The sequence below is a fragment of the Sebastes fasciatus genome, chromosome 21 (genome assembly GCF_043250625.1).
Source record: "Sebastes fasciatus isolate fSebFas1 chromosome 21, fSebFas1.pri, whole genome shotgun sequence".
Lineage (NCBI taxonomy): Eukaryota > Metazoa > Chordata > Actinopteri > Perciformes > Sebastidae > Sebastes > Sebastes fasciatus.
Genome location: NC_133815.1, coordinates 3,328,512 through 3,340,911, shown reverse-complemented (window position 1 = coordinate 3,340,911; position 12,400 = coordinate 3,328,512).

Here is a 12,400-nt window from a genome sequence, read left to right as displayed (position 1 = left end):
TGGTGGCTGGGTTGTTCTCATCCCCTAGTGAATGAACTATTATTGCACTTTGTATCACCCTGACTTTTACCGTAGTTATTCTGCATACTGCGTTTAGTGGGTCATCGTTGTCGATTCCTGATTAAACACGTTTCCCTCTTTTGCATAACGCTGTTAGCACATTTCCCCCTCCTCTGCTGGTTTACTGTCAAAACAAGTCATCTGTGTTAACCCCTTTATCAGCTCCCCACTCAGCACTGCTACAGATAAATCCCTCTTACTCTTTCACCATGCTGCTTATCACTTGCTGTGCCCTGATGTGGTCACAGCAAATACAGCAAAAAGAAGATGAATCTGCTCGTCTGCGGAAGTCACTGCTGCAGATATGCCTGAATTTTAAATTTACCTCTGAAGTAAGCTTATTTAAGCCTACTAGCAATTAAAGTTGCCAAAGTGGATAGTTGCCATTTTACTCTCTTAACCGATTTTTGAGTTTATATCTTAATGATGAGGCAAGGGGGGAAAAAAATGACTAGAAGCATATTTCTAGTGACAAGACATCGACAACTTCTAAATAATCCATTCTGAAATTAAAGTAAAAGTAAATCAGATTGATTAGAAGAGCTTATCGTGTATGCTTCAACCATGTTTTATTGGCATGCATATGCAATCTCCAACCTGATACCATGGGGAGGCGTATACATAGCACATTCCATGTGTCATGATAACGCATTTCAGGATTTTTTTGGTGTGTCATTTATGCGCCACAGGCTAAACATTGTGAAACGGCTTTTCGTGTGTCATTTAACGGCACGTCGTTACAGTGAAACAGTCACAGTTTGGTTGAGGCAACAAAATCACTTAATAAGGTTAAGAAAAAGATTGTGGTTTGGGTTAAAATAACTATGGAAGTGACGTTACTTAAAGATAGGGTCGACGATGTTGGAAAGCTAGCATAATTTGAAAGTAGCATCACCTAAGGAGCTCCGTCTAAACCTATACACATGCACGAGCACCGCCGCATCGTAACTACTTCACAGACACAGAGCGGAGAGAGGACCTCAACTCAACAACGCTACCTCATGACAAGTAACCGCGGCAGTGCTACTGCAGGGCTGAATGTTCTCTTCTATTCTCCAATAAACGTGCGGCGGCGACGCACTTTAAGTTCAGGCTGGTGAACGCCAAAGGTAGAGTACTAGCAGGGAGGAAGAGAGGCATCTGATTGGTTCTTTCCAAGCGAACCGCGAAGCAGTGATTGGTAGACGTTTTTACAGGATTACAGCAGCTACAGATGACGGCTCTTTTCCGGTCCTTTTTGAGAGCTCATCAGTAACGGATCGTTGTCGGGGTGTAAAGACCGTTTCAACCAATATAACAAATAGTCTATACTGGATAACATCATCAACCCTGCCTTTAAGTAGGGAAGTTACGTGACGGATAAATGACCGCTTACTTCTGGTTTCACACGCGACTCAAACAGCGGTCTCCTCTGTGATAGTCCAATGTTTTTGGGCCCGCCCGTCCACCACAACCTCCTCCCTAAGTATCGTTTGTCGCTCTTTATACTTCCTGGTTCAGGATTACCTGGATTAAATATGCATTGATTTTGTGGGATATATAAGAATTATAGTGCGCTACTTTTTTGTAGGTTTTTATCTACACTGATTTGTGACCATACCTGTATTTCCATGGGCCTCGGATGTACTTTGTGTTTGTAGTTGATTAGTAAATGTTAGCATGCTTCTGTGAAGTGCTGGGTGGAGGAGCTACTTTGCTAAGAAGTAATGTAAATGCAAACAATGGAGGATTCACAGAGCTTTAAAGTCAATCCCCCCAAATTAAACAAATCTTACCTGGGGTCTATTTGTAATTAATTAATCGTCCAAGTGGTAGCTGTGCTGCTGCATATAATATACTCCTTTAATACTAGAGTTGTATTAAACAGACAACAATTAAATGTCATTTAAATCTGCTGCTTTACATACTACATTGTACTTCAGAGATTCTCAGACCTCCTCAAAGGTACCAGCATCTGGAAACTTTTGTCTTGACCTACTTACCATTTTGCATCTAACCTACCCAGAGCAACTTTACTTCCATCTTCTGTATCTCTCTCTGGCAGAAATTTGAATTGAAATTGCCCTTTCTGCTACCAACGCCTGGAAACTACTGCATCTAACATGCTTCAGAGACTTTATTTTTCATTTGTATGAGCTATCTAACCTTGTGACAATCACATTGCCACCCATGTGTATAATAGTTGTTTGGACATCATTTCAGAAAATGGAAGTTAACATACCCAAACATGCATCTCTATCGCTGATACAAGGTCGGACTTGTCAGAAAAACTATCAGCGTTGTGACATATCTGCAGGTTGGACGCCTCAAAGACAAATTCAATAATCATACAGTTTGAGTACATATGTCATGCATCACACTATACATGGGAAAAGAAAAATGTTTTACGAAGCTTTATTCCACACATCCTTGTTAAATTCAGCAAACGGAACAGCTCGGAGGCTTCATCGTTTTTTTTTTGGACAGTATCATGCCGAACGGTGTGCATTCAGGCGTGTGTGTCCTTAACAGAGCACTACAATATGTTTGGATGATTTGAGGGCACGAGGCATAAGCGCGTGTTATAAATTTAGCCAGTGTCTTGGCCTTCCTTCTCCTCCGCGTCCCCCTGTCGACCAAGGCCAGGTCCCCACTGATGGAGAGAGAGGGGTCAACTCTGGCAGCAGGAACAAAGTGGACTTGACAAGTGTGAAAGATTTAGTGCTGGGCATTTAGAGTGATCATCTTTTCCCCTTTGTCAGCAGGTAGAGAAATTTCTCCGCCCTTACTATGTCCTTGATTCAGGTTTGATGGCACAGGGGGAAATCCTGTCTCGGCGCATGTCTCCCCTCTGCTGTGATGTGGAGGCCGGTCGGTTGCATTGCCCTGTTAATGACTGTTATTGCTCAAAGTGGGGTGATTATTATTAAAAGCCTCATTTCTGACTTCCTAGTCTGCCTGAACTGCATTTTACTGATTTATATATTCGAGTAACAGGAAGTATTCCAGGTCCATAGAGATGGATCGACTTTAATCTGCAGATGGTTATCAATCTAAAAAACTATCTCTGCCCTCTTGAAAGGAATCACCATGCTTTTGTTGTCAACTTATATTTCAACCCTTTTTCTTCTTAGCTCATTTGCTCTCACTCTCCACTATTCCCCTCTGTATTATATGGCTTAATTTTCCTGAAGAGCAGCAAATGTTACAGTTCAGTGGAATTTTGAGGCCTCTTAAATCCCAGAGACTGTGCCTGATAGATTTCAGTAAACTATGAAATTAAATATGGAACCTCCTGTGTGAATTGGATTTAAATATTCCTATTACTCCGGCAAATTAATGAAAAAAAAAGAAGTAAGATTAACTTTTAAGTGATGGTGAGAATCCTCCAGTGCTACCGCTTCATAATTAGGTCATTAGTGCAAGTATGATGCTTCGTAATCCTTCCCAGCGGCAAGCATGATACCGCAGATCCATATCACCCCGTTATCAACACTCCAGAGATGCAACTATCGCTTTTCTTCACCATCTCTCCTGGACAGTGAGAACAAACAATAAGCCATAAATCCACCTCAGTTACGTGCCGAGTGAGTTGATGTGATGGATTTAGATGAGGTAAGTTCAGGTGAATGTTGAGCCGTCTTTATGGTAGGCGCTGCTTGGCTGATCCCTCTGTGGCGTTATTTATCACCCAATTACCTTTTAAACCTCCTTCCACCTTTTTGGATTATCATTATGCTATTCTAGAAAGTTTATAGATTTAAAATAACCCACATTGTTTAGATGTAGCGAAGTCCCTCCCCTTCCGGTAGACCACCATTGGACCTTATTTCGGAAAAAAGTATGTATTGTAGTCAACAGGGGAGACAAATACTTTTTTGATCCTGATTGAGTAGTGCCATGAATCACATATATGATGTTTGTCAATTTAAAAAATACTTTTGCAAGTCAAGAAAGTCTGAGTTTGTCGTAGTATCATTTAGTTTTGTCTGAAACCGCTCAGTGAACTACATCTCTCGTCTCGCACAATATACATCAGCTAGCTAGCTATGTTCCACACACAAATGAAACGTTATCTTACCTGATGTGTTTTATCCAGCGACTCCTGGTATTTTTATCAACCAGGAAGAGAAAGAACCAGCAAAACCCGTTGCTGGTGTGAGTACCTCCAAGTATGAAACACACCGGCATCGTAGCTTCAGAGAGAGAGACGTCACTTACGAGACTTTTGGGTGTGTCGTATTTCTAATTACATATTTTCACAGTCTGATATTTCAACACTTTTACGACAAACTGCGACTTTCTTGACTTGAAAAATTATCTTTTTAAATTGACAAACATCATATGTGTGATTCATGGCACAATTCAAACAGGATCAACACATTATTTGTCTCTCGCCGTTGACTACCATTCATATTTTTTCTGAAATAAGGTCCATTGGGGGAACATCAGAAGGGGAGAAACTTTGTCTCTTTATTATGTTGTGTGGATGCAAAAGCATTACATAAACAACAAATGCATATGCACAGAGCAGGTTGTATCTTAAGGTTTAGTCCTTATCCTTTTGAAGTATTGCAGAGCATGAGCACGCATTTCATTCTGTCCAGTCTTTCCACTCGAGACACACACCTCCATTATGCAATGAAAAGAAATAATAACAGAAGCTCTCGGAATAATGAACTCAAAGCATAAACTTGACTTTCAGGACTGCAAAGTGAAATGTGCTTTAACTTAACTTCTAGTTTTTATTTATTTGCCATTTGAGATGTTTGAAGTGTGTGAGGCTTGCTGTTTATCTGGCCAAAATAGCAACCGCAACAAACATCACATCTGGAATCAGGAGCCCTGATTGTTCTTATGATTGTCATTAGCAGCACCAGATTCCCCTTTTTTCCCTCAGACGGGAGGTTCCTGCTGCAGGTGTCCTTATGGGTCCAGCTATTTCTTTGATGGATTTGATTTAGTGAACAGATTTGCTTCAGTTTGTCATAGGAGGCGTGCTAACTGGAACAACAACAAAACCATCATGTGATTTGCACGCACTTGTGGAACCAAAGCAATTAGGAACAAAACTATGACAGAAGGACATTTTCATATTTCACTCCCGTGTCTCTTTTGTGAGTGTCGCAAAGCAGATGGAAAACCTGGAAATCCATTTGGAAAGGGGACAAATTTGTGTAATTTAAATACCGAAAACCAACAACAAAAACTGTCGTGTGAAATATAAATGGGTGTTTTTGGTAACATTTTCTATGAAGCTATAATGCATTATAAACACAATCATAATGTGTTATAATCTGCTTACAGCACTGTGAGAATCATAATACACTATGATCCTTGCAACAACAAAAGTCAGTGAGTGACCAGCAATTATGATGTATTATGATACTTGATCTTATAAGTCATTATAAAATGTGTTATAAGTATTGTTATAAAGCATTATGAATATGTATGAGTGCTTGTAACTATAATTATACAGTGCTCTCAGCAGATTATAACACATTATAAGTATGTTTATAATGAATTATAGACATGGTCTTCATATAATGTGTTACCGTTTAATTTTTTCTACTCAACATACATGTAAAACATATCCATGGAAACCAATGGTCAAATGCTAAAAGGATGCTTGTAGTAAATCACTAGTTAACCACGTGACACTGCCACTGACTGGATGATCCTAGAGCTCTTTTTCAGCGACTCCTCCTGGTGTGTTTTATCCTCCTTCACACAGGTTTCACCCTCTGGTAGCTTAGGTTCTGAATCCGCCGACGAGACCCCTTACCATGAATCCCACGTGAGGCATTGTGACCTTTCCGCTTCCCTACATTTTGTCCTCAGCAGAAGGTGTTGGCGGCCCAAGCAACACCCCCTGTGTTCACCTTATGAGCCTCATTGCGTTCGCTTGTCCAACCAGTGTGCCAGCACTGTAAAACTCTGGCACATCACGACTCTCGCAGGTCCTTTAACTCGTTAAGTGCAGACCTGAAAACAGACTCAAACATATACATCACAAAAAACATAACAGACTGGACTCACTGTGTTTGTAGCTATACCTACAAAAAGTAATGTACTGTAATTTGTGTATATTGCATGAAATCAATTTGTGTGTAATTTGTGTAATTGTGAATCAGGAAATATAAAGAGCAGTGAACGCCGCATAGGGAGGAGGTTGGATGGGTGGATCAAAAAATGCTGGACTATTGTCCAGGAAACCAGCATTGAAACCAGAAATCAATGATGGTTTATGTTGCCTTAACCTAACCAAGTTGTTTCCTGTGAAGACGGAAGTTTATTTTGAAAGACTGTATGCATGTAACGAGCGGGAATTGACACGTGTTGCTGGACATTCGTAAATGGAAAACGAACGAAAAAGGAGGGATAACTTTCCGTTAGATATATGAACCGTTGTATGAGAATACATTTTGAGAATATGTTGAACATAATGAACAGGCAGAGTTTTGACCATGATAACGCTGTAACAATATATATATTACAAGTGAATAACCACGGTATTCTCCCTACCAGCCATCATTCAAGGTTGTATAATACCATGACGAAATCATTTGTAGGGTCTATGCAACCGCCCCGCTCTCTTTACCACATAAACAGCTCCCGTGTGCACCTCCTCATAGCCCCATAACTTGCAAATGCATGCATGAGGGATAAACAGTCCAACCTCTCTGCCCTTTCCTATTCATGTGGAGGTTAAAATTCATGTTGCCATCCTTGACCTCCTAATATTCATGGACACGAAGGAAAGCTTTTAACGCGGTGCTATACTCCGATCCTCTCTTGCCAGCATTCAGAAGAGGTGGACCCACAGAGCAACTTGCAAAAAAGTCAAAACCAGCAGCAACAACCTTTGAATCGGCCTCAAGAAACAAAGATCGCCTCCTGACCGCTTCCAGAGGAGTAGATGGACTCCTCATGAGAGGAGTTTATTGCTCAAGCATTATGCTTGATAGAATGTGCCATTCCCCTTTGCAGCAGAAACCATTTGTCAACAGATTTAGTTAAACTACCTCTTGAAACCCAGTCGTGGTGGTCGAAGTCGAACTGCCTTAAACTTTTATTCTTCCTAACAGCCAGCAGGGGGCGACTCCTCTGGTTGCAAAAAGAAGTCTGATTGTATAGAAGTCTATGAGAAAATGAGCCTACTTCTCACTTGATTTATTACCTCCGTAAACATTATGAACATGAGTTTATGGTCTCAATCACTAGTTTTAAGTCTTCTTCAACACAGCATGATGTTAGATTCAGTAAATTATGGTCCCATTTAGAGTCAAATACACGATCGGCTGGAGACAGGTCACTACCACGGTGTTGTCCGGTCTGGGAGTTGTCTGTGTTTTCGTCTTACAACTTTAATGTTTTCACAGTGTGTTTTCAGTTCATCAAAGTAATTTGTACCATTTTGGTCGCCTAAATATGTCTTATTCAGCGTTCGGTTGTACTAAGCTCCACCCTCTTTTGTCAATTCCGGTTGCAACAAACCAAGATGGCGATGGCCAAAATGCACGTCCACTTCTTACGTACAGTCCATGGTACATACAGGTACAAGTGTCTCGGACAGTCTGTGCAACAACTGCAGACAATCTTAGATGCATCTCTGAGTCACAACTTTACTGTAGAGGCTGGCCCACAATGCATCCCACCTGTATCCCTGCTCACCAACTACTTTGCATTTAAAGTGCTCCGGGCAGACATATTCTGCTAGTTTTATAATTTTTTTTAAGAAATCTGATCTTGATACCATATCTGTTTACAATGTATGATTTCAAATTAGTGGAGTGAATAACACTCTATCAAGCAAAAAGGACGCGAGAAGAGAACGCAATATTGTTTCCAGATATCCACAAATTGAATTCCCCTCGGGGATCAATAAAGATTCATAGTTAAATGGCAGCAAAGGCTACATTTCATTTACTATTCGCACTTGATGAGCCATATCACAAGAAAAAAAAAAAAAAAAGCTACGTCTGCAAACATTTCATATCTTGCCATCGAATGATTAAAATGATATGATCTGGATTTTACAGCAGTAGTTGTTGTAGTTGTGCACCATGCAGACGAGTGAGCATAAAGGTACCCATCAAGTCCTACATTTACCAAGCCACGCACATGTTTAGTGCCTTTTCTGGTATGTCAGAGCTACAGTATAAAATAAAAATCTTACACCGTCACACTATTAAAGAACATTAAAAAATGTGCTTTGTAATCGTAGAAATGTGATTGCATTGCAGAGTGCTATTTCTGGCTTCAGTTGCTGTCCTGGTACAAAGGTTAATGGTTCAAAGTGTGTTGAGAGACCACTGAGAAAGGTGCTGTGCACTGCAACTTCTCCTATAAAGCTGCTCTGTGGCCACTGGCTATACTGGTTATGAGGATAGAACTGCAAGAAGCAGATAAAGGAATGTATTTTTGTCAGTTAGAGGAAAGGTAACAGTGAGGATCCATAATATATTCAGAAGAATACAGACTTTTTTCCTCTAGAGCTTTTCCAATTATATACAGTACTTGAGACGGAACTATTGATATCTTTATGCCAACAACTTTTGGAGACGTTGTGGAAAATCGTATTTGCTTAGATAGATGAAGATGAGAGTTTCTGTAATGACCCCTTCCAGCTCTTGGGTTGAACCAAGAGAGTATTAGACACTAGCTTAGTTTCTGTTCATGTAGCTGTTCAAAGAAACATCTCCGCTTCAAGGAAAATATTTTAAAGTAAATGAAAGCAGTGAACCTCTCCAAAACTAAATATGATAAACTGTTGTGCATGTAGGCTCATTGTTAGTACTCAGAAAACATTAGTCGAGATACATTCGCTCCAGATTTGATTTGACAAGTCCAAGTTTAAGACGCCATAGAATGAATGGAACCATGAAATACTGTATTTCCACGAAAAAAAATACCACTACTTCAAACTGCATTTGAAATATGGGTTTAAAACAGGGGGGGGAAAAAATGATCATTATAAATATGGGGAAACGCTATAAACCATCCTCAAAAGGAATTTTTATGAGTCTGGGATTTCTAATGAAAATCAGTTTCAGATTCAAAAATAAGGGTGCTCTTTGTGAGCCGGTAGGAGCTATTCAGCAGTCCACTTTGAATTCCTATAGTGGAGCATTGTCTTTGAAAACGTGCTTCATGTTTCAAACAGACGGCCCATGAAATGAAAGAGTAAGCATCGGATAAAAGAGTCTCAGTGTTGATGATGGTTAGGGAGCCAAGACGGCAGGAAGCAGCCAGCTACGTCTCATTTGGGCCTCATTCAAACCAAATAGACAATGGACCATTAAATTGTGACATGTTTACATCCTTGTGTCATTTATGAATGATGTACAGTATGTGGTATAACGTTTCACGGCAAATGACAGGTCACCGCTGCAGCACTGTAATATGGCGAGAACCCGCGGATTCAGCAGGAAACAAAAAACTATGACAAGTGGATAAGGGCTTTGGCAAATGGCTCCATAAGTCTCTCTTGTCACTTACATATATGCTCTCCCGTGCGATCCATCATGGCAATGATTGGAACCGGTATGAGGCTCAGGTCAGCCCAGCAGCTGGCCCCTTTAAGGGAGTGCAGGGAGAGGGAGACTTGGCATGGTTGGCCTGTTTAAAGGTGATGTAAACAGGCCCTGATGGATGAAGGACTCCCGTCCATCCATCATCCTTCCATCCTGAAGGGCCTTAATCTTCTGCAAACACAATCCTGCCACTGCGCCCCCCCATCCCTCCCGCCTTGTCTCTCAAGTCCTTAATATCCCTTCGTTTGGGGACCTTGTTCCTGCAGTAGCCGACACACTCTCGCTGGACAGAAAGAAATGACACCGAGGTTTAAAGCCCCGGAAAAACGTGGGGGAAAGGACTCCTGAGCTATGAGCTATTTCTCAATGTTTTCCGGGCTCATTATTTATTACTGCTCAGACATGAATAATGCAGGAACAAACAATTGTTGACATCTCATTAATTGATAGCACCCTTATACTCTGCTATAGGGCAGTTCTCTGAATTATCTGGTTTGTCTGCGCTGCTTTCACTTTCTTTTCCTCGGTTCAAATTACTGACAGTCTGAGTAGGAATTCAACACACGTGAAATAGGACGGGGAAGGAATTAGGCAGTGATATTAGAATGACAAATGTGCATTGGGTGGTAATATAGCCCACTTTATTCCCACATATCCGCGTTATGGTACTGTACATCCCTTTGACTTTCGATTGATTTGAGGCATTTCTTGGCTTTCTGTCAGTTGTCCTTGTCCTTCCCGTTAACGCTGGTGCAGCCAAGCGGCTGTCTCAGCTAAGTAATGTAAGACTGCAGGGCCTGACGGGAAGTTTTATAAATGATTGCCAGAATGGGCACCACACAACGTCACATGTCGGTTGCCAGATTGATCGAATGGTTGCCTTAGCTTGATAAGTTACAGTACAACATGGGTGATAATGGTCCTCTGTGGTTGTATCTCATATTTCAGTATCAGCAAAGTGAGTATTTTTCAATGTTTGGACAAGGTCCCTTAGTTCCATTGTAAGGTAATCTAATCTAATTCTTCATCATACAACTTTCAATGTTGTGGCACCAGTTTGAGGAAGACTCTTTGCTGTTTCAACACGACAAAATTGTCTTATTTAGTCTATTATTTTTCATGCAAATAATTTGCATGTCAATATGTTTTGTTGTTTTTGTCATGGATACTTTCACATATAACAGGAATATTGCACCTGTTTTGGGGGGTTTTTTTGGAACTAGGACGATTCTTCTGAGGTTTCGCACCTCGATTAAAGGCATCAACCAATCACGCTGTGCAGAACGGGTTGAGCTGAGCCAGTATTTATGAAACAACAACACGGAGGCTCCTGTAGTCGGAACCAAGATGACAAACTTTATTACTCCTGTTACTGTTTCCTGTGAAGACTGAAGTTTATTTTGAAAAGATTTTAACAAGCGTATTGACACGTGTTGCTGCACACTTTGCTTACAACTTTTTTGTAAGAATGGGAACAAATCACTGCAGCCAGGTTCCAAAATCATAGGGAAAGGCCTCTGGGGGAGTAGAAGCTCTTAGGCTGACATAATAATGCACATGGTTCAGTAAGAAGTTTTTAATCAATCACATTTGGGTGTGATGTTCTGGTGTATTTGGTCAGTTTTGTCAGATTTTAGCCATTTTTAACATCAACAGTAGGTTACTCTACAATACTGATGGGCTATTATTTGACGTATTTCATTTTCAATTGTCCATGCCTCAATATCTCCAAGTCAATGATGAATAAATGATACTATTTTATTACTATTTTTAACACCGAAAATATGGTTGCCAACAGGGGAAACCAGGCTAAAATGATTATAGTCTATTTACTGTCAGGCTCTGTGTTGAGACCATCATGTTCCAGTTTGAACACTGAAATAGAAGCTTCATCCGGCATGATTTGTACATCACAAATGTTGTACCCTATAATCAAAACGCAGTTTATTACACTCATTTCAAAAAGGTCTTTCTCACCTGCACCCACACAGTCACTATACACAGTTTAAACGTTTGTCATAGTGGGTTGCCAGTCAGTGATGCACGTGAAACCGGGTGCCCAGGTTCTCGAGTGTATAATTATTTTTCCCCCATAGGAGTTCTACTCACCCGTCACTCAGTTCCTGCGTTGTCTGTACCGCTGCCATGTATACCCCGGGCTGTAACTATCAATTGAGTGGGAAGTTTACTGCAGAAGCAACCTATTATTGTAAGAATCACACACAAAACTGAAATGAATGCCTCAAAGACTTCCGAGCACCTTTGTATGTTTGGTGGGTCAATAACAGAGTAATCACATTCTTCACAGTCGTCATGTCGCGGACTGGCGTCATAACAACATTTCTCAGAGGCAAACAAGAGGTGGAGAGGCAGGAGTAAAACTGGTTGAGTTAAACAAGCAGCTGTTGGCTACCAAGATGAATTGGAATTGGATCATCCACTAGGCTAATCTAGATTACCAAAACCAGGTAGTGTCACAAGTGTTAGGCTTCATAGCTTCCTCTTACTGCTGTGACCTTTACTTTTTGGTAATATTATTTATTTTTCTAAAATAATAATGACAACACAAAAGCAGATATCGTATTGCAAGGTCAAATATTTCGTCGGTAAACAAATGAAATGCGTGGTCAATGAATATATTACTAATACATTTTCCTCATAATGATAACAGAAAACATAATCTAACCGGCATTACATATTCTCCAAAACATATCCACTGTTGCAAATTAGTTGTAAATTAATTTATTTCTAGGAGACATGGTTGTTTTATGTACCTTATTTGCGGCATAGATTATGACAATGTATACGTATTCAGGTCAATCTCA